Consider the following 23,459-nt stretch of genomic DNA (forward strand, 5'->3'; position numbering starts at 1 on the left):
TTCAAACCAACCACCTCTTTTTTTTTACATGTTCCGTGCAATGCCCTGAAGTGGTTGCAGCGCCAGTTTAGTATATTATACCTACTGCTGTGAAGGTTTTCTTTCCAGGAGATACTTGGTCATGTGTGAAGCATATAAGTTTACCGTTATTCTTTGTACTATCTGCATTGTACCTTAGAAGCATTAGTATGACATATTTGCTATGTGAATGTATTTGTATGGTGGAACTATTGTCTGAATTGCAAAAAGGGCCTAATAAGTCATGATTTGCATTCTGCAGGAGCTGGTGAGATTGAATGAATTCAGAATTTTTTATGGACACATATACACATTGTTCATTTGGGATGTGGTCTTGTGAAGCATGGTTGCAGATTGTGCATGTATGTTTCCATGTGTATGAAATCTGAAAGATGTCATTCATATGGATGTTTTTGGTTTCAAGTACTTGTAGTAAGTTCATTAGGATGTCATGTGGATCTTCCTGTGTGTTTATTGTCAATTTTACCATTCCTGCAGTCCTATTCTTGCCTTATACCTGAGCCACTGTAAGTGTTAACAGGATTATTTGTGGCATTTCTGTGAAGGACAAGCATTTTCAAACACAACTGGTCCGAGCCGTTTAAGTAAGTGTTGTGAACAGTTGGTGGCAATGGAAAGAGAAGATCCATTGTCCTATTAGCATAAAAATGTACTCCAGCTGAGTTCCTGAACTTTAATGACCAGAAAGTTCTCTTTGTGGATCATTTTATGGGCCTGCAGATGTTTTTCGGAGAAGAGATGTGTGTCTGTTTCTTTTGTGATGGATGTGCAGTTGAATTTGTGCTAGACAGTTTTGTGTTTGTATTGTTTGTTGCAGGAGTAGGTTGTTGTTTTTTTAGGGGTATTGTTGTAAAATCTGCTATAGCGTCTGTTTCTATTATTGTCTTTTAAAAGGTTTTTTATTGAGGTACATAGCCCATATCGAGATGGGGTTGTATAGTGCCCGTAGCCTGTTTTATTCCAATATTCAAGGAATGCCAGCACTGACTTTGTTTCCATCAAAGTTAATTAGGAAAAGACCATTGAGTGTATGGTGATGTGAATGTGCTATGTAACTAATACCTTCTTAAAGATTGTGCTGCCAATGTGAATCAATGCTTGATCTAAGATTAGACCGTGCGATTTGTGAGTAGTGATAGCATATGCAAGAGACAGAGAAAATTGCTCTCTGCGTACATACATGTCTTTGAAAAGAAGGAAACATCCTATTGTCCAGCCAATTCTTTGACTTCTAAAAGCTTGTCAAAGTGGATATTGACAAAGGGAAAGTTGTTGTCATGCGGATATGTTTGGAAGCCAACAACTGTACTAATTGCTCCATTAACTAAGCCTTGTTCTATGTCAAGGTTATGTTTCAGAATTACTCTGCACTTCAGACACAAAGTCAATATTTTCTCCAATCCGGCTGTGTTTTGGAGATACATTTTTCTAAGCTATTTAGTCATGTTGTTGCTTGTTGACACATAGGAAGTGTCATGCTGTACACTACTAGTTTGTCTGTGGAGCTGATATGCAGTATGGGTTGCATTTCTTTTTTTAAACATTGTCAGGTTGAATTGACTACAGCTTGCAAGGGTTTGCATTAAGGACATACATTTTAGATTTTGTTGAATTAATTTTTCCATGACATCAGGTGAAGATGTGTTTTGCCCATATAGCTCATGGATTAGTCTACTATCTAAGATGGATTTAGCATCTTTAGTAAGAAGCCCAGTTTAAAATATTAGCATATGAGAGTTCTGCAGACTGGTGCATGTTTTGAGTTAGATCGCTGTAGTGAAAATGCTGCCAGAGATTTATATTTCCAATCCTTCCGAGAGTATTGCAGCTTTCTTTGTGTCCTAATGTTTAGAAAATAGGTTGCTGTTTAACTGGCGTTAACTGTAGGAGGTCTCCGAAAACAATAACCTGTTTTCCTCCAAACAGTTCTTCGTAGTTGGTATTTAGGACTTCTTGTATTCTGAGATGAATTAAAGCCAACACGAGGTTGGACACCATGCTTACTTCATCTATCAGGAGCTTCATTTGTTTTAAAAATCTGCGTAGCTTAGCACCTTCTGCTTACAATTTATAGTATTCTAATTTGTTTTGGTGTTCTACGGGGAGGAGTAGTAGTCGGTGTAAAGTTGTACCACCTATCTTTTAGACAGCTAAAAATGTGGGGGCTGTTACTACAGCCGAAAATGTGTTGTTTGTTAAGTTATTTAAAAATTTGCTGATTATTTAATTAAGATTGTTTTGCCAGAAACAGCTGCAATGCTTACATACAGGGGCAGGGGTTTATCATTTTTACAGCTACAGATTTTAGTTTCATGTTTGAAACCACGTTCAATTTCTTGTGTGACTTCGAGGTAAACAATGAGTTGTTCATCATTTCACTGAAATTCCAGAACAAACAAGTCTTCCTCTATATTGATACATGGTATTTTCTACCTCAGTCATGGCTCAAAGGTTCTCCGAGGGAAGGTTGACTGCTCTCAGGAGTGTGTTTAGCTAGTTTGGCTTCAATGTATTTCTCTAGTTGGTGTTCATTGTCCAACATTTGTTTGTATTGTCTGAAATTGTCATTCTTTTATACTGCTTTCATTTACTTTAAATTCAGCTTCAAATGAGTAATAGTCACCTAATAATTCTTTTTCGTTTCTCCACGGTTTAAAAAGTTGGAGTAGAGCTATGTAATACAGTTATACATGTTGTGGAGTTTTAAATGATAACTACATGATTACTTAGACCGGGTTTGGTTAGTTTCACTAGGCTTTCTTCACAAGTTGAAACTGAATATTTGCCAGATGTCTCATTTGGTGTGACAATGTTTTTTTAGGTGTAGTTTTGGGCTATGTACAGACACATGTTTTCCAAAGCAGTACTTCTGTTTGGGTAGTATGTGTCAAGTAAATTGTTTTTTAAAATGTCCTGGCTGTTGGGATCATTTGTGGCTATAACCTGCTAAACGGTCTGCAGCTTCGTAGGACCCGCATTCTCTATGGGAGAGCATTTTTATACTGAAGCTGCACAATTTCTGTGATAGTGCTTTGTCAGATGATAGGTCATCCCAGAGGCCCTTGAGCTCTGTGTTCTCAGCTTTGTTGTGACATATCTTGCAACTGCAGTGGAATTGTGTGCAATGTATTGTATGTCTCTGCATTCCACAAGAGGGCAATGATTGCATTGTAATCATTGATGTACTTGGATGCCTTGTCCCTTTAAATGGTGCATATATTTTTATGGGACTTGCCTTTTACGCTGTGTCTAACAGGAGACTAAAGCTATTTACTTGTCCTTCTTTGCAAACTTGTCTAGGGAAGCCAAGTGACATTTGGTAGATTAGTTTCCTTTGTTTTTATATCTACGTCAGCAGTATTTGCCACATTTATGTTTTTGGATGCATAACACTTGTGTATGTATGTCACTATCTGTGGCTTCTGAAGGGATGCTGCAGGTAATGTATTTTTCAATAAACTGTAAAACAGTAGCATCATAATCATGTCCACATTTTGGAGCATCTTTTATCCACAAAAGAATGTGGATGTCTGGTGCTCCTCTGGATTGATATTCTTTTCTCCAAAAGAAGTGTTGCACTTCTCCGAGTGGAGGGGTAGTTTTATTGCAGATAAAATGCAGCATGGCTATGAAGCAATGGTAAAAGTACCTTGATCCATTTACAGGGTCAAGAGAACAGATTTCTCCTGTTGTTTTTATGTCTATTCGATCTTTATTTTGGTTTGCAGTGCGTAACAAGTAGTGCAACTCATCCCATGCATATTCTGCACAACGTAAAGTAACAAACCATGTGGGTGAGCCTAGGTTCCTTAGCATGCAGCGTACATCAGCGCAACGCTGAAACCAGTATTCTTTTGTACCATGCATGTTTTCCAGGAGATTTGTGATACGTTACTGCTAAACTTCATTCTTGCCTTTTATTATTTTAAGCATTTGGGTAGCTGATATGTTTAAAAGGTTAGAGCTTGTTTTTAATATGTGTGCAACTCCATAACATAGCGGTGCTAGTTCACTTTCGAAGAGACAGTGGAACATGTATTTGACATTTTGCCTGAATCTGGGGTCTTCAGAATACATTTGTAAAGAGGGATATTCTGATGCACTCATTTGTGTGGGCCTTTCATCATATCTTCTTCCTTTTCCTGTAGGAAAGAGTAGAGGGAAAGAAGGTGCTTCTACACTTTTTTTCCCCATATGCTCATTTTGGCTTGATGCATTTGATATGTTTTCAATGCATCATCAATTGTGTCTTTGGAGTGCAGGGGGTGAATGGTATACTGGTCCAAAATGTTGGCTGCTAAGACAGGATCTACATGTCCAAATTGGGCAGTTTCTGATGACACTTGAATAATGTGAGTGGTTTCTATTACTTTTCCCCCTATGTTTATATCTTTGTAGTGTTCATTATTTTCTTTTAGATATTGTAGGGCTTGTCTAACTTTGTTTAAATTGTCTAGTTGTCGTCAAATTGTTTTGTCTTTTCTTGGTAGACCATTAACTAGTACAATCAAAGATTGATCGATTGGCCATTGTAGTGGTCAGATGGAGGTAATTTGACTGATTTTGGTTGAAGGTGTGTTAAAGCTTGAAATGGGGCACTGTTTCTATTATAATGCTCTCGTACAAATTAACCTGTTGAAGAGCTTTTTGAAGTGGGAATATTAGTTATTAGTGATAGCACATGATGAAATAATATTTTATTTATATTGTGCTTGTACACAAGTGTTTCAGAGAGCGACCAAGCAAAGGGAGGGGACAAGGGAAAAAAAAAGAATCTTACTAGTACCAGGGATATTGAGAACGCGCAAGTGCATGGGATTTGGTCATTGTCACGCTTTGTGTTGCAGTACGTGCACACTCTGGGGTTAGTTGTTTTGTATTTACCTTCTGCTCTTAGATATAAAGCTAATTGGAAGCATTGGGATCCTTTATTGTCTTCTATTGTGTAAGCTAGATTTACTATTTTTGTGCTCTTTTTATAAAACGTTCTGCAGCAACAGACACATTTTTGGTCTGATATTTGAGAAGATGTGTTTTAAAACGTAGCTATTTCTTTTGTGTATGTCTTTATTAGGATGTTGGTGTTTATGAGGTTTTTCAGGAATGTTTTCTAAAGGTACAGAATTTTCTTTTGCGGTTCCATGTAGGAGTACGTTATTTAAATTTTGCAATTCTAGAGCAGGACTTTTTGCATAGGATAGTTGATGCACAAGATTCTGTATAGTAGAATAGTGTGTTGCTTACATTTTGACGTTGTGGAAAGTGCTTAGGCAAGCAGATCCTAAAATGAAGGCTAATGAATGTCCTTGCATGACCAGTGTGGCTGTGCACTGGATAGGAGTTTTTGGTTTGTTAAAGCTTTCATTTTACTTTTGTCTTTTCAGTTTTACATAGAGATTGAGGAATTCTCAAAAGGATTGTTGGTGTACATTGCACATCGAGCTGCATGTCCACTTCTGCACTGGATGGTTTGTTTGGGTGAAAGGAGCATTTGGTTCAAAGTTTATTGGGGATTTTTTTTCTGTAAGGGTTTCTTTTGCCATAATGGTTTGTTCCACCATTTCATACCCTCTAAAACTATACTGTTTTTTTGTTCTTGTTTATAATCTTCTCAATTGAAGTATGGTTCTGTGCTGCTTGTGTGACTCCATTCACCATCACAGAAGTTTGAAAACGTCTCTATATTGACACTGCGCATGATTAGAAGTACTTGTTGTAATTTATTGATTAATTTGGTTAGTGGTTTCATTCTGTTTAAAATCAATTGAAACAATATTCCCTTCTGTAGAAAACCACTGTCAATTAGAGCTTGCAGGATTACTCTCCTGCTGTAGTTTTCAAGGGAAGATCGTAACTTTTCAGATGTTTTCATAAGATTGGGAAGAATTCTACGGTGTAAAGTTTTTTGTAGCATAATTTCCTTGGATTGCTTTACCATGACTATGTTAACACTGGTAGATAGAGGATTTGATTTGTTCGTAGGTCTGATTTTGTTTGTACATAATTTATACTTTTTGTTGTTGCAAGAAGGGCCTTACCTTTTTTAGTCATGGTTGGTTTAGATTTTTTGAGTGAGGTTACTAGCTCTTTTTTTAATGTTTTCTATAAATTGTTTTAGAGGTGGATGAGTATGTGGTGTTCTTTGAGTCTTATCTGCTCATATGTTTATTTCTTTTATATAGAGTTTCTATTTAGTAGGCATGTTGTTGGGAAAAGAGAAAGGTTGGATTTGGTGAAATTGTGTAATGTATATGCATGTATGGTGCATGGGTGTGATTATAGAGATGAATAGAGTGCTGTTTGATTGTGAGGTGGTATATCAGGTGTGGTTGGGAAGCTTGTGAGAATACGCATGTACAAAGGTGTGACAGTGTTGGGTTAGTGAAGAAGGCAGAGATGGTGTGAAGGAATGTGCACATTGATTGTACTGTTTTGACAAATAGAGTGGGTGTTGCAATTGTGGTGTGTAGATGAGAATAGTAGGAGTGTTAATGGTGGAATATAGTGGGCTAGAGTGAAAGAAATGTTGTTTTGAAAAGAGTAGCCTGGGGTAATATATATAATGGAACTGTGCTGCTATAATTACATACATAAACCTGGTAAATTAATGTATTTACTTTGTCAGATGCGAAGGGCATTCATTTTTCTTTTATTGATTGCAGTGATGTGTTTTTTTTTCTGTAATTGTAAAAGAAAGTTAGTGGGGGTATGTTGTAATGGTGAAGTACTGATAGGGAGCAAGGTTTATATTTACAACGGACGGAGGAGTGGCGGAGAAATAGTTATTAACATTGATGGACAATTAAAAATGGTTGCTTTTAGGAGCATTTTCATGACATTTAAGAAATGTGTATTTGCATTTGCAGAAGCTCTGTAAGATGTTGTAAAAGAGAAGAACAGTTCATGGAAAAGAGTTGTAGTACACTTTTAAATGGTAGTTGGTGTGAATAAGTTTAATGTGTTAGGAGTATATGCATACTTGCCAACATGATGCATTCTAATTTGTAGGTGTTTATGTAGTGCTAGATTTTTTGTTTGCATTATAGGCCTTGTAGTTCCACTTTTACTGTTGTGAAAGTTGGAGTACAAGTCACAAATGTAGAGAAAAAGATAGGACTGCATAAGCAGCTGAAGATGCGAATGGGTTATGTTAGGAAGTATACATGTAATGTTAACATATCAAACAGGCATATAGTGAGTGAATTACAAATGGTGTACACATCTATTTTTTTATGCTTTTACTTTCCTTTATGAAAAAGTGACAGTGTCTGCTGGAAATGCAGATATGCATTTTTTTTACTTTCTTTAAAAGGCTTCAAAAAAATATTTTGAAAAGCACAGCCTTTCATATATTTATTTGATATACATGTCACGGTTTTGAATCTTGAAGTTCAGTCGTGTTTTTTTGTAGCATTCTCGGACTTGTAGTTGCAGTTTTATAATGGGTGAAGTCAAATGGAAGTGACAGAATGAAAAGAAAAAAGAATTACTTAAGAAGCACCTATATATTGGAATTGGTGATGTTGGGATGTATGCATGTGCTGCCAAGAAATTAAACTGTGGGACACTAAGTGCCACTTCAAAATGGTCTACAGGTCTATTTGATCTGGTTTTCCCTTATTTTATGGAAAAGTGAAGTGCTGCTATACATGCACATATGCATTTTTTTTTACTTTCATAAAAATGCTTGTAAAAAGAAGTGTTTTTAATGCAGAGCATTCTGATTGTTTTCTGCTTCATGTGAGCAAGTGATGAATGCTGCACTGCATGGCATTTGCTAAAGTGGTTAAAAAAGAGAACCCTTTATATATATATTACATGGCCTGTGGTTAGCGGCCGTATAGTAATGGTTAAGTTGCTCAACTCATAGGAAGAACACTTATTGGGCGGCTTATAACCTCTCTCCTCCTGGACGAATCCTTACCAAACTTTGCAAACAAAAAGTTAATGGCTCGGTCTGAAGTTTTTTGGCACGTTTGTGCATTACAGGGTTGGTGAAAAGCAGTTCTTGGATGGCTTATAACTTTGGTGCCACTCAATGAAACTGCATGAAATTCTGGAATTATATTCTGCACTTGGATCTGAATGGTGTTGGTAAGTGTAGAGCTGTTTTGTCATGAGCGAACACATTTAGAGGGGGGTCCCAACATATTGTAAAGGCTTATAAATGTGGTGCCATTTGACGAATCTGCACAACAGTTTGCAAAACAATTTTAAATCTAGATCTAAATGTTTTTGTAAAGTTTGGTGGGGTTTTCTCAAGAGGGGGCTAAATTAGAGGGGGTCTCAACTTTTTCAGATGGCTTATAACGTTGTTGCCATTTGACGAATGTGGACAAAAGTTTCCAGAAAGATTATAGAAAGACTTAATGGATTTTGTCAAGTGGGGGCTAAGTTATATGACCATTGTACATACATACATTTTGGCACTTTTGAAAAAATAAAACATGGGTGGATTTCAAGCAAACTAGGAGCATTGGCAAGGACCTTGAATTATGGTTTTGCAAATGTGCCTGTGTTTTATTTTTTGACAAATGTCATAATGAAGGTACACAAAATAGTGATATACCTTTGGTGACTGAGGATATGGGCAGTGGCCATATTGTCCGGGTCATGGTATAAGGTCCCGCAAGGGACGAAAAAATGGTGTTAAAGTGGCCATGTCCACCTGGAACCGGTTATGTTGTAAAGATATTCGAAAATAGGATAGGTTTGAAAGGGAAAAAAATATGTGCTTGTGGTAATATGGTCATAGGGTTTTGACTTCACCGTCTGCAGGCTGCCATGGAAAGGGAAGAGGGGCTCTGTAAGAAGAAACATCTATTTTTTAGCACCCGGGGTTCCCGCTTTGGGAACCAGGGGTGCTAATGGCCTTTATCCCCCATTGCAGGGGTAACAATGGAGGATAATGGTCCGGAGCCATAGTTATTTATTTATTTATTCATGTATTTATAATGTTCTGAAGCCCACAGGCATCATTGCCCACACAGACGCGCTTTGCTTGGGCCGATAACTTGGGCTGCTGTTAGGGAGAATTCTCTGTTTAGGCTGAATTTCCTAACCTAGTGAGTCCCCCTGCAGCTTTGCTGGATTTCTGGAGTTTGTTCTTTTTCCATCCTGCCAAGAGTGAGACTCTTTTCTCCCACTCTTGGACATGAATATGTGTAAATTCCTTTGAATGTCAATGTGTTCTATGGGCTATGGGGTCTTTTACTCCATAGGGTCTCATATGTTTTGCTATGTGTGTTACAACGCACCCTCCGTGCCGTAACACTGGGGCATCCTAGCGGACCTCCACCATAGACTCCATACCCGGGGACTGACTACTGTCTCCCCGGGCATGTAAAGTCACCATTGGCTTTACTAGACCTAAATTTACTAACAGAACTAGTACAAACCATCCTATTGTGAACGTACTAGTAGGGTTCATTCGATTACTCCTGAATCTGTTATTCGAGGGGGCACTGTCCCGTCCCCCTCGTCGAGTTTTGGCTGGTGGCAGTGGAAACTACTTGTTATATTCGACCCGGAATGTAACTCTATGGGATTCTTCCCATTGTTGGAGGTTAATACTTTTTCTCGTTAATCTCTAACATACCACCGGTTTATTTATCTTAAATAAATCTATCAGTTGGTATTTTCTGCCAGAACTCTTTTTAAAATGGCGTCTGTGTTCGTCTCTGTGACTCCTAAACCAAAGGTTGAGCCCTTTGTTCCACTTTTGGCGGGCTTCTACACAGAAGTCCTCCAAAGTGATGCCATCCTGTCTGGGTACCACATGGGGTGTGGGAGGGGGTTTAGGCACCCTGGACTGAGTTGCCTTGCCAACTCCAGTCACACTCTGCTGTGATTGGCCCAAGTGGTGAGCCACCTGCTCACCACTTAGCGTGTTTTGATTGACAGCTAGGCTGAATGAATGGGGGTTTTCTGCATAAAAGCAGGGATTTTGGTTTGGGACTGGATCTTCAGAAGTCTCCACAGGACCTAAGAATCCAATGAGGGTAACTCTGAGCCGACCTGCAAGATGACACCTCCGGTGGAACTCTGCTGAACCGACTCACCACTGCCCGACGACAGTGGAGATCTCCCGGCTGAAGAGTCTTCTTCCCCTGACTGGTGGGAACAACCAGTCCCCTTTGCTTTTTCTTCGCTTCAGGACGCAGTGTCGAATTGCCCGTGCAGAGCACCCCGGCAACCGGATAGCCACTATGTCTTCTCTTGGCAAAGACCTGACGTGCATCCACCACCAGGAACAACTGCCCCCGCCGGAGCTGTCTCTCCACAAACAAGGTACCGTGTCCGCCTGGCTTCCCATGTGTCGGTTAGCGTGAGGTATCTGAATCCTCGCCTCTCCATTGGGTCGCCTCCAAGCCTTCTTAACTTTCTGTTCTGAACTGGGCCAATCTTTCTATAACAATTTGCGACAAAGACTCAAAGTGCATTTCCACTGTGATACTTTTTGGGACATATCACCTCGCCTCTCTAAGAGTGGGCCTGGCCTCTGAACTTTGCGATCTACAGTAGACCCTGCCTTACTTGCCTTGCATTTGTTCGTAAAAGTGTTGGTACCGAGTTGTTTTCATAACCTGCTTCTTTTCTCTCCCATCCTAACGAATACTAGAGTGCCATCTAGGTTAAATCATTCACCTCTGTCTGCAAATAAGTGGTGGCGTTGAATCTAGACTTGTCGAACTATTGTTAGGGGGATTGATTTGTTTCTGATAGTAATTGTGATTGAAGTTGTTTGCTGTGTTAGTGTCAGAGTGTTTTTCATAGATGTGTCTTTATAAATAAATAACTATATATTTTTACACCAAAGCCTTGTTCCGTGTTTGCTTGTTCTACTGTGTGAATTGCCCTATTTTGTATACTCCACATACTGCCTAACTCTTCTTGAGGGAATTCTGACTGCTCAGCCACAGCTACCAAGTGAATTTGTGTGGTACAGACTGCAACCAAGTGGGTTTACTGCCAAACACCTGTAGTCCTAAATCTTTTGCAGTGGTCCCAGAGGGAACTGCACAGGTTTCCGCCTAACAGCTGCCCCTCCTTCAGCCCCTGTTCCGGTCCCTGGAACAGCGGATGAATGTCACATTATTCCCCTTAGCATAACACAAAATGCTAATGGAAATGTTGGAAAAACCTATTGAGTCTATGTACTTTACTGAGAAAAGATGGGAGTCTATAAGACTTCTTTTTAGTTCTATTTTTTAACTGGGATTTTGTTAAAGGGATGCTATGGTTAAGTTGCACGAATAAACATCTATGAAATTCTATGAAAACACTTGATTAAAGGGATGTTATGGTAACAAGTAAAACCGAAAAATCTTAGAAATGTGCCAGTTATGGTAAGCTAAGCAACCATAATACGGACCACCACCGTGCACTGCTATGACCAACATCCAGGACATCAAAGATGACATCACACAACTGGCCGACTCATTTTTGTTCACTGAAATATCTGGGCTAGGTGGTTTTGTTCGCTGACAGTCAGAATATTAAAATTGAAAAGGTTCTGTATATTTACACCATAACATTGTCATATGTTCTGAAAGTACTTTCCTTAGGGTTTGGTCTCAGCTCATGATGCACGTACATGGGGTAATAGGCAGGTCTCAAACACACAATTCATTTGTATACATGTAGATAAACGTTAATGCTATAAACATTTTCTGATGATGCTGTTTCTTTCTCATTAATTTAGTTTCCCTGTATGTGTCTCTGATTTGTGTGCATTGTGAGTCTTCATATGTATTGCTTGTACTAGCACAAGTGTGTAGTAAGTCTTGAATTGTTAGTTGTTACATGTTTAACATTACACAATCATCTCTGACATTGTGTTACCAACATTATAAATACAACCTCTTGTAGGGACTTTTTGTCAAAATTAATTTCACACGTGATGTCATCAATGACATTTGTGAAGTCATATTTGATATCCTGGCTGTTAGTTTTAGCATGCACGGTGTTAACAATGTTTTTTCATTGAATATATACATTACACAGCCCGCGGTAGCGGCTGTGTAGTTGTGGTTAAGTTGCTAATCCCACAGGAAGAGCGCTTTTTGGGCGGCTTATAACTTTTCTCCCCCTGGATGAATCCTCACCAAACTTTGCAAAAAAAGGTATATGTGCCACCCTGAATTATTTTGCAAATTTTGGTGAGGTTTGGTCCGGGGACTGGCAAAATTATAGAGGGGGTCCCAAAATTTATTTTTTTCCCATAGATATGATGGGAAAAACGTTGTGCATGCCTACAGCTCAAACCGCTGGACGGATTTCCACCACATTTGAGGAAGGAGTGGCGGCTTAGTCCCAAAAGTGTGCTTTTGTTAATTTGGTGTAAATTCGTCCAGTATTTTTTTTTATAAATGACCAAAACGTAAGGCAAAGAAATTAGTGATATCTATGTCCGTTCCGCAGACACACTTCCCTGTTTGCTCCGCGGACAGGACACCGATTGGCTAATCCCCTATGGGGGCTCGAATGGGAATGGGGATGCACAGGGTCTGGGTTCCCTGATTGGGGAAATACCGGGCCCTCCAAGGTCAGAATGGCCCGGTATTTCCCCATTCAGGCAACCCGGATCCAGTAACCGGTGTGGGGGTAGCCATGCCGCTAAGAGCTAGCAGCTCTGACATTGTGTTACCAACATTATAAATACAACCTCTTGTAGGGACTTTTTGTCAAAATTAATTTCACATGTGATTTCATCAATGACATTGTGATGTCATCTTTGATATCCTGGCTGTTAGTTTTAGCAGTGCACGGTGGTTAACAATGTTTACAAGGTTAACAATGCTAAGAGCGGCATGGCTACCTCCATACTCGGAATGACCTGCAATGTGTCTGTATTTATAAGATGGAGTGATTATCGGAATTGCAGGTAGTACATAATCTGCTATGGTTTGCATTTTGTACAAGTTGCTGAAATGGAATGGATTCACCTTTAGGTATGGATACATACACAAAACGTTCATTGGGAACTTCTTCCTGTACTACATTCCTGCAAAGAGTGCGTGTATGTTTCCACATGTTCATTTATAGGTATGTTTTTGTTTGCTATTATTTGTAGCAAGTACATCAGCAATTCTTGTGGATCTTCTTGTTAGTTTATAGTGAATTTGACCATTCCAGCACAATAGTCTAATTCCTGCCTTATTCCAGAAACACTGTAACCATTGTCAGGATTGTTGGTTGCATTTCTATGAAGGACTAACATTTGCACTGTGTAAGTAAATGTTGTCAGTGTAATTGGAATAGAATATTTATTGCTACATTTGTGTAGCAATTTACACCAGTTATATTTGAAAATTTGAATGGACCTGACAGTTCTTTGTTCAAATCATTTGTTGGGAGTGTGTGTTGCTTCTTTGAAGAAGTAGTTGAGTTACTTTGAGCAGTAGATTCTTCTTTGGTTGTTGTCCTTGATGAAGTATTAGCTTATTTTACTTTCTTTGGACGAATTGCTGTGAGATCCTGCATAGATTGAGTCTGAAGTAGTTTTCTTTTACACTGTTTTGCTTTTTGCGGAACAGGATAGGTTTTTAGATGGGGTGTAGAGTGAAAGCAGTCTATTGTATTGTAGAATGCAAGAAATATCAGCATTTACTTTACTTGCATCAAAGTTGATTAGAAATTGTCCATCCATTGTACGTAAGCATGAAAGTGCTACATAGGTCATGTCTTCTTTAAAGACTGTGCTACCAATATCTATGAATGCTTTATCTAGGGTAAGACTTTGTGATATGTGAATGGTGACTGCGTATGCTAGAGTTACAGAAAACTGTTCTCTGCGTACATACATGTCTTTGAAAAGAAGGAAGCGGGCAGTTGAGTGTCCTATCCTTTTAACTTTGGATAGTTTGTCAAAGAGAATATTGACAAACTGAATGTTGTTGTCACGTGGGTATGTTTGAAAGCCAACAACTGTACCAAGTGCTCCATTAACTAGTCCTTTCGCCACAACAAGATTTCGTTTGAGCATTACTCTACAGTTTAAAGATAATGTTTATATTTTCTCCAAACCAGCTGTGTAGAGATAGAGTTTTACAAGGTATTTAGCCTTGTTGTGACTTGTTCACACATGGGTAATGTCATACCATGCACATCCAGTTTGTCTGCGGAGGAAATTTGAACTATTGGTTGCATTTCATTTTTTAACATGGTTTCATTAAATTTTGAACAGCTTGCAAGAGTTGCCATCAAGGACATACAATTGACATTTTTGTGTGCTAATTCTTCCATGACATCAGTAGCACCTGTTTTTTAATATAGAGTGTGCTTCTTGAGATAGTACACCAACTCAAATACTTTTTAAAATGTTGCCGTATGTCAGGTCTGCAGACTGACGCATATTTTCAGTTAATTCTCTGTATTGGAAATGTTGCCAAAGGTTGAAATGTCCTATGCTGCCAAGAGTTTTATTGCACAGTTTGTGCCCTAAGGTTTTAAAAATAGGTTCAGCGTTCAATGGTGTTAATTGAAGAAGATCTCCAAAAACAATAATATGTTTTCCTCCAAAGAGCTCTTCGTAGTCTGTTTTGAGGACCTCTTGTAGTCTGAGGTGAATTAAAGCCAACATTAGGTTGGAGACCATGCTCACCTCATCTATTAGCAACATTTTCATTTGTTTGAAATCTCTGCGTAGTTCCATTGCAGCTTCTGTAGAAAGTTTGTAATAGTTGTTTTGGTGTTCTACTGGAAGGAGAAGTAATCGGTGGACAGTGACACCGCCTATGTTGTAGGCAGCTAAACCTATTGGGGCAGTTAAAAAAGCTGACAGCAGTTTGTTGTTTGTCAATTGTTGGAGGAACTTGCTGGTTGATTTTGATTAATAATGTTTAGCCTGAACCAGCTTGACCACTCACGTATATCAGTATAGGTTTGTAATCTTGGCAGGTACAGTTTTTATTTTCATGTTGCACACCATGTTCAATTTGTTGAGTTACTTCTTGGAAAATGCTATGCTGCTCGGTGTTTAGTTGTGATTTCAGTACAGCAAAGTCTTCTTTAGATTGCTACAGCAAAGTCTTCTTTAGATTGCTCATAATGGCATATGGTGTTTTCTATTTCTGTCATGGCTAAATCTGCCTCATTTGCTATTAGTGGCTGTCCAAGTGGTTCTTGGCTTCTTGTTACAGAAGGTTTACTACTGTCAGGAGTGTCCATATCTAGATGGGCCTGGAGTTCTTCTTTGTGTTGTTGTTCTCTGTGCCACATTGTTTGGTATTGTGTAAAGTCTATGAGGCCGATTCATGGAATAATTAGCGCGGCGCAAGTGGGCAAAAACGTGCGAATCGCAGTGGAATAGCGAAAATCGCAGTGCAAGTGCGAAAATCGCACGAAAAGCAGCGCACGTCGATTCATGGAAGTCCGTGCGCGAGAAAACCAGCGGATGTGCGATAAAAAAGTGTGCCGCGCACATTGGCGCACAGGCCATCTAACAGCGTGTGCCAGGTCACAGTGAAAATCGCACAGGCCACAGCGAAATTCGCACATAGCGCGGCGCACGCAACAAAAGTAGGCGGAACACGGGCGTAACACTCGGAATGGGGAACAACTTGCAAAAACGTGGGCGTCACGGGGGAAGTACAGGGCACAAGTGCGCGGAACGCCCACACGCTCGCCTACAACACGTATTCATGGAATAGAATAGGGCAAAAAAGCGCACGCTCAAACCAGCGCACAGGCACAAACACGACCGCCACAAGAAAGCAAGCGGTAGCGTCTCTGCGGCTGTAAGAAATGTGCGCCAAAAGGTGAGCCAACAAGTAGCACCTATATACTGCCATGAAGAATGTCCTATACTGTGGCCCTCCAGGACAAATGACGTGCAAAGGGGTACCCACAATCACGGACACGCTGACAAAAAATTACGTGTGCGTGTATACTGGGGTGCGCGGGACGTCTCACACGCAATTTGGCCGGGTACGTGGATTTCAGGGGTGCGCGGGAAGTTCCACACGCGATTCCATCAGTGTAGGTGTATTTCAGGGGTGCGCGGGAAGTTCCACACGCGATTCCATCAGGGTACGTGTATTTCAGGGGTGCGCGGGAAGTCCCACACGCGATTTCAGCAGGGTACGTTTATTTCAGGGGTGCGCGGGAAGTTCCACACGCGAATAGCCTGGGCGCGTGTATTTCAGGGGTGCGCGGGAAGTTCCACATGCGAATAGCCTGGGCGCGTGTATTTCAGGGGTGCGCAGGAAGTTCCACACGCGAATAGCCTGGGTGCGTGTATTTCAGGGGTGCGCGGGAAGTTTAACACACGAATAGCCTGGGCGCGTGTATTTCAGGGGTGCGCGGGAAGTTTTACACGCGATTTCAGCAGGGTACGTGTATTTCAGGGGTGCGCGGGAAGTTCCACACACGAATAGCCTGGGCGCGTGTATTTCAGGGGTGCGCGGGAAGTTCCACACGCGAATAGCCTGGGCGCGTGTATTTCAGGGGTGCGCGGGAAGTTCCACACGCAAATAGCCTGGGCGCGTGTATTACAGGGGTGCGCAGGAAGTTCCACACGCGAATAGCCTGGGCGTGTGTATTTCAGGGGTGCGCGGGAAGTTTAACACGCGAATAGCCTGGGCGCGTGTATTTCAGGGGTGCGCGGGAAGTTTTACACGCGATTTCAGCAGGGTACGTGTATTTCAGGGGTGCGCGGGAAGTTCCACACGCGAATAGCCTGGGCGCGTGTATTTCAGGGGTGCGCGGGAAGTTCCACACGCGAAAAGCCTGGGCGCGTGTATTTCAGGGGTGCACGGGAAGTTCCACACGCGAATAGCCTGGGCGCGTGTATTTCAGGGGTGCGCGGGAAGTTCAACACGCGAATACCCTGGGCGTGTGTATTTCAGGGGTGCGCGGGAAGTTCCACACGCGAATAGCCTGGGCGCGTGTATTTCAGGGGTGCGCGGGAATTATCACACGCGATTTGGCTTGGTACGTGTATTACAGGGGTGCGTGGGAAGTTACACACGCGATTAGGCTGGGTGGGTCCTCACAGGTGTTCCCTGTACACCCTCGACGGCCCCTGCAGGCAGCCCACAAAACAGGGGACTACCCTGCACACCTGCTCATGTCCCCCTGCACCCCCACCCCCCAGCAGTGCAGGGGCAGCCTCCACCAGGCCCCCACTCATGTCTCCCACCACCCCCACCCCCCAGCCACCAGGGGCAGCCTCCACCAGGCCCCCACTCATGTCTCCCACCACCCCCACCCCCCCAGTCACCAGGGGCACCCTCCACCAGGCCCCCACTCATGTCTCCCACTACCCCCACCCCCCACCATCCAGGGGCAGCCTCCACCAGGCCCCCACTCATGTCTCCCACCACCCCCACCCCCCACCATCCAGGGGCACCCTCCACCAGGCCCCCACTCATGTCTCCCACCACCCCCACCCCCCAGCATCCAGGGGCAGCCCCCACCAGGCCCCCACTCTTGTCTCCCACCACCCCCCAGCATCCAGGGGCAGCCCCCACCAGGCCCCCACTCATGTCTCCCACCACCCCCACCCCCCAGCAGTGCATGGGCACCCTCCACCAGGCCCCCACTCATGTGTCCCACCACCCCCACCCCCCAGCCACCAGGGGCAGCCTCCACCAGGCCCCCACTCATGTCTCCCACCACCCCCACCCCCCCAGTCACCAGGGGCACCCTCCACCAGGCCCCCACTCATGTCTCCCACCACCCCCACCCCCCACCATCCAGGGGCACCCTCCACCAGGCCCCCACTCATGTGTCCCACCACCCCCCAGCCACCAGGGGCAGCCTCCACCAGGCCCCCACTCATGTCTCCCACCACCCCCACCCCCCCAGTCACCAGGGGCACCCTCCACCCGGCCCCCACTCATGTCTCCCACCACCCCCACCCCTCCAGTCACCAGGGGCACCCTCCACCAGGCCCCCACTCATGTCTCCCACCACCCCCCACCATCCAGGGGCACCCTCCACCAGGCCCCCACTCATGTCTCCCACCACCCCCACCCCCCAGCCACCAGGGGCAGCCTCCACCAGGCCCATTCATGTCTCCCACCACCCCCAGCCCCCCAGTCACCAGGGGCACCCTCCACCAGGCCCCCACTCATGTCTCCCACCACCCCCACCCCCCACCATCCAGGGGCACCCTCCACCAGGCCCCCACTCATGTCTGCCACCACCCCCACCCCCCAGCCACCAGGGGCAGCCTCCACCAGGCCCCCACTCATGTCTCCCACCACCCCCACCCCCCTGCCACCATGGGCACACTCCACCAGGCCCCCACTCATGTCTCCCACCACCCCCACCACCCAGCAGTGCAGGGGCAGCCTCCACCAGGCCCCCACCCATGTCTCCCACCACCCCCACCCCCCAGCAGTGCAGGGGCAGCCCCCACCAGGCCCCCACTCATGTCTCCCACCACCCCCACCCCCCAGCAGTGCATGGGCACCCTCCACCAGGCCCCCACTCATGTCTCCCACCACCCCACCCCCCAGCATCCAGGGGCAGCCCCCACCAGGCCCCCACTCATGCCTCCCACCACCCCCACCCCCCAGCCACCAGGGGCAGCCTCCACCAGGCCCAAACTCATGTCTCCTACCACCCCCACCCCCCTGCCATCATGGGCACCCTCCACCAGGCCCCCACTCATGTCTCCCACCTCCCCCACACCCCAGCAGTGCAGGGGCAGCCTCCACCAGGCCCCCACCCATGTCTCCCACCACCCCCACCCCCCAGCAGTGCAGGGGCAGCCCCCACCAGGCCCCCACTCATGTCTCCCACCACCCCACCCCCCAGCAGTGCATGGGCACCCTCCACCAGGCCCCCACTCATGTATCCCACCACCCCCACCCCCCAGCATCCAGGGGCAGCCTCCACCAGGCCCCCACCCATGTCTCCCACCACCCCCACCCCCCCAGTCACCAGGGGCACCCTCCACCAGGCCCCCACTCATGTCTCCCACCACCCCCACCCCCCAGCAGTGCAGGGGCAGCCTCCACCAGGCCCCCACTCATGTCTCCCACCACCCCCACCCCCCAGCAGTGCATGGGCACCCTCCACCAGGCCCCCACTCATGTCTCCCACCACCCCCACCCCCCAGCAGTGCATGGGCACCCTCCACCAGGCCCCCACTCATGTCTCCCACCACCCCCACCCCCCAGCATCCAGGGGCAGCCTCCACCAGGCCCCCACCCATGTCTCCCACCACCCCCACCCCCCCAGTCACCAGGGGCACCCTCCACCAGGCCCCCACTCATGTCTCCCACCACCCCCCACCATCCAGGGGCACCCTCCACCAGGCCCCCACTCATGTCTCCCACCACCCCCACCCCCCAGCATCCAGGGGCACCCTCCACCAGGCCCCCACCCATGTCTCCCACCACCCCCACCCCCCCAGTCACCAGGGGCACCCTCCACCAGGCCCCCACTCATGTCTCCCACCACCCCCACCCCCCACCATCCAGGGGCACCCTCCACCAGGCCCCCACTCATGTCTCCCACCACCCCCACCCCCCCAGTCACAGGGGCACCCTCCACCAGGCCCCCACTCATGTCTCCCACCACCCCCACCCCCACCATCCAGGGGCACCCTCCACCAGGCCCCCACTCATGTCTCCCACCACCCCCACCCCCCAGCATCCAGGGGCAGCCCCCACCAGGCCCCCACTCATGTCTCCCACCACCCCCACCCCCCACCATCCAGGGGCACCCTCCACCAGGCCCCCACTCATGTCTCCCACCACCCCCACCCCCCAGCATCCAGGGGCACCCTCCACCAGGCCCCCACCCATGTCTCCCACCACCCCCACCCCCCCAGTCACCAGGGGCTCCCTCCACCAGGCCCCCACTCATGTCTCCCACCACCCCCACCCCCCACCATCCAGGGGCACCCTCCACCAGGCCCCCACTCATGTCTCCCACCACCCCCACCCCCCCAGTCACCAGGGGCACCCTCCACCAGACCCCCACTCATGTCTCCCACCACCCCCACCCCCCACCATCCAGGGGCACCCTCCACCAGGCCCCCACTCATGTCTCCCACCACCCCCACCCCCCAGCATCCAGGGGCAGCCCCCACCAGGCCCCCACTCATGTCCCCTATCACCCCCACCCCCCGCCACCAGGGGCACCCTCCACCAGGCCCCCACTCATGTCTCCCACCACCCCCACCCCCCAGCAGTGCATGGGCACCCTCCACCAGGCCCCCACTCATGTCTCCCACCACCCCCACCCCCCAGCATCCAGGGGCAGCCTCCACCAGGCCCCCACCCATGTCTCCCACCACCCCCACCCCCCAGCAGTGCATGGGCACCCTCCACCAGGCCCCCACTCATGTCTCCCACCACCCCCACCCCCCAGCATCCAGGGGCAGCCTCCACCAGGCCCCCACCCATGTCTCCCACCACCCCCACCCCCCCAGTCACCAGGGGCACCCTCCACCAGGCCCCCACTCATGTCTCCCACCACCCCCCACCATCCAGGGGCACCCTCCACCAGGCCCCCACTCATGTCTCCCACCACCCCCACCCCCCAGCATCCAGGGGCACCCACCACCAGGCCCCCACCCATGTCTCCCACCACCCCCACCCCCCCAGTCACCAGGGGCACCCTCCACCAGGCCCCCACTCATGTCTCCCACCACCCCCACCCCCCACCATCCAGGGGCACCCTCCACCAGGCCCCCACTCATGTCTCCCACCACCCCCACCCCCCCAGTCACCAGGGGCACCCTCCACCAGGCCCCCACTCATGTCTCCCACCACCCCCACCCCCACCATCCAGGGGCACCCTCCACCAGGCCCCCACTCATGTCTCCCACCACCCCCACCCCCCAGCATCCAGGGGCAGCCCCCACCAGGCCCCCACTCATGTCTCCCACCACCCCCACCCCCCCAGTCACCAGGGACTCCCTCCACCAGGCCCCCACTCATGTCTCCCACCACCCCCAACCCCCACCATCCAGGGGCACCCTCCATCAGGCCCCCACTCATGTCTCCCACCACCCCCACCCCCCAGTCACCAGGGGCACCCTCCACCAGACCCCCACTCATGTCTCCCACCACCCCCACCCCCCACCATCCAGGGGCACCCTCCACCAGGCCCCCACTCATGTCTCCCACCACCCCCACCCCCCAGCAGTGCAGGGGCAGCCTCCACCAGGCCCCCACCCATGTCTCCCACCACCCCCACCCCCCAGCAGTGCAGGGGCAGCCCCCACCAGGCCCCCACTCATGTCTCCCACCACCCCCACCCCCCAGCAGTGCATGGGCACCCTCCACCAGGCCCCCACTCATGTCTCCCACCACCCCCACCCCCCAGCATCCAGGGGCAGCCCCTACCAGGCCCCCACTCATGCCTCCCACCACCCCCACCCCCCAGCCACCAGGGGCAGCCTCCACCAGGCCCCGACTCATGTCTCCTACCACCCCCACCCCCCTGCCACCATGGGCACCCTCCACCAGGCCCCCACTCATGTCTCCCACCACCCCCACACCCCAGCAGTGCAGGGGCAGCCTCCACCAGGCCCCCACCCATGTCCCCCACCACCCCCACCCCCCAGCAGTGCAGGGGCAGCCCCCACCAGGCCCCCACTCATGTCTCCCACCACCCCCACCCCCCAGCAGTGCATGGGCACCCTCCACCAGGCCCCCACTCATGTCTCCCACCACCCCCACCCCCCAGCATCCAGGGGCAGCCTCCACCAGGCCCCCACCCATGTCTCCCACCACCCCCACCCCCCCCAGTCACCAGGGGCACCCTCCACCAGGCCCCCACTCATGTCTCCCACCACCCCCACCCCCCAGCAGTGCAGGGGCAGCCTCCACCAGGCCCCCACTCATGTCTCCCACCACCCCCACCCCCCAGCAGTGCATGGGCACCCTCCACCAGGCCCCCACTCATGTCTCCCACCACCCCCACCCCCCAGCAGTGCATGGGCACCCTCCACCAGGCCCCCACTCATGTCTCCCACCACCCCCACCCCCCAGCATCCAGGGGCAGCCTCCACCAGGCCCCCACCCATGTCTCCCACCACCCCCACCCCCCAGTCACCAGGGGCACCCTCCACCAGGCCCCCACTCATGTCTCCCACCACCCCCCACCATCCAGGGGCACCCTCCACCAGGCCCCCACTCATGTCTCCCACCACCCCCACCCCCCAGCATCCAAGGGCACCCTCCACCAGGCCCCCACCCATATCTCCCACCACCCCCACCCCCCCAGTCACCAGGGGCACCCTCCACCAGGCCCCCACTCATGTCTCCCACCACCCCCACCCCCCACCATCCAGGGGCACCCTCCACCAGGCCCCCACTCATGTCTCCCACCACCCCCACCCCCCCAGTCACCAGGGGCACCCTCCACCAGGCCCCCACTCATGTCTCCCACCACCCCCACCCCCACCATCCAGGGGCACCCTCCACCAGGCCCCCACTCATGTCTCCCACCACCCCCACCCCCCAGCATCCAGGGGCAGCCCCCACCAGGCCCCCACTCATGTCTCCCACCACCCCCACCCCCCACCATCCAGGGGCACCCTCCACCAGGCCCCCACTCATGTCTCCCACCACCCCCACCCCCCAGCATCCAGGGGCACCCTCCACCAGGCCCCCACCCATGTCTCCCACCACCCCCACCCCCCCAGTCACCAGGGGCTCCCTCCACCAGGCCCCCACTCATGTCTCCCACCACCCCCACCCCCCACCATCCAGGGGCACCCTCCACCAGGCCCCCACTCATGTCTCCCACCACCCCCACCCCCCCAGTCACCAGGGACACGCTCCACCAGACCCCCACTCATGTCTCCCACCACCCCCACCCCCCACCAACCAGGGGCACCCTCCACCAGGCCCCCACTCATGTCTCCCACCACCCCCACCCCCCAGCATCCAGGGGCAGCCCCCACCAGGCCCCCACTCATGTCCCCTATCACCCCCACCCCCCCGCCACCAGGGGCACCCTCCACCAGGCCCCCACTCATGTCTCCCACCACCCCCACCCCCCAGCAGTGCATGGGCACCCTCCACCAGGCCCCCACTCATGTCTCCCACCACCCCCACCCCCCAGCATCCAGGGGCAGCCTCCACCAGGCCCCCACCCATGTCTCCCACCACCCCCACCCCCCAGCAGTGCATGGGCACCCTCCACCAGGCCCCCACTCATGTCTCCCACCACCCCCACCCCCCAGCATCCAGGGGCAGCCTCCACCAGGTCCCCACCCATGTCTCCCACCACCCCCACCCCCCCAGTCACCAGGGGCACCCTCCACCAGGCCCCCACTCATGTCTCCCACCACCCCCCACCATCCAGGGGCACCCTCCACCAGGCCCCCACTCATGTCTCCCACCACCCCCACCCCCAGCATCCAGGGGCACCCTCCACCAGGCCCCCACCCATGTCTCCCACCACCCCCACCCCCCCAGTCACCAGGGGCACCCTCCACCAGGCCC

This window comes from Ambystoma mexicanum, chromosome 7p (genome assembly GCF_040938575.1).
Source record: "Ambystoma mexicanum isolate Mex_15411 chromosome 7p, UKY_AmexF1_1, whole genome shotgun sequence".
Lineage (NCBI taxonomy): Eukaryota > Metazoa > Chordata > Amphibia > Caudata > Ambystomatidae > Ambystoma > Ambystoma mexicanum.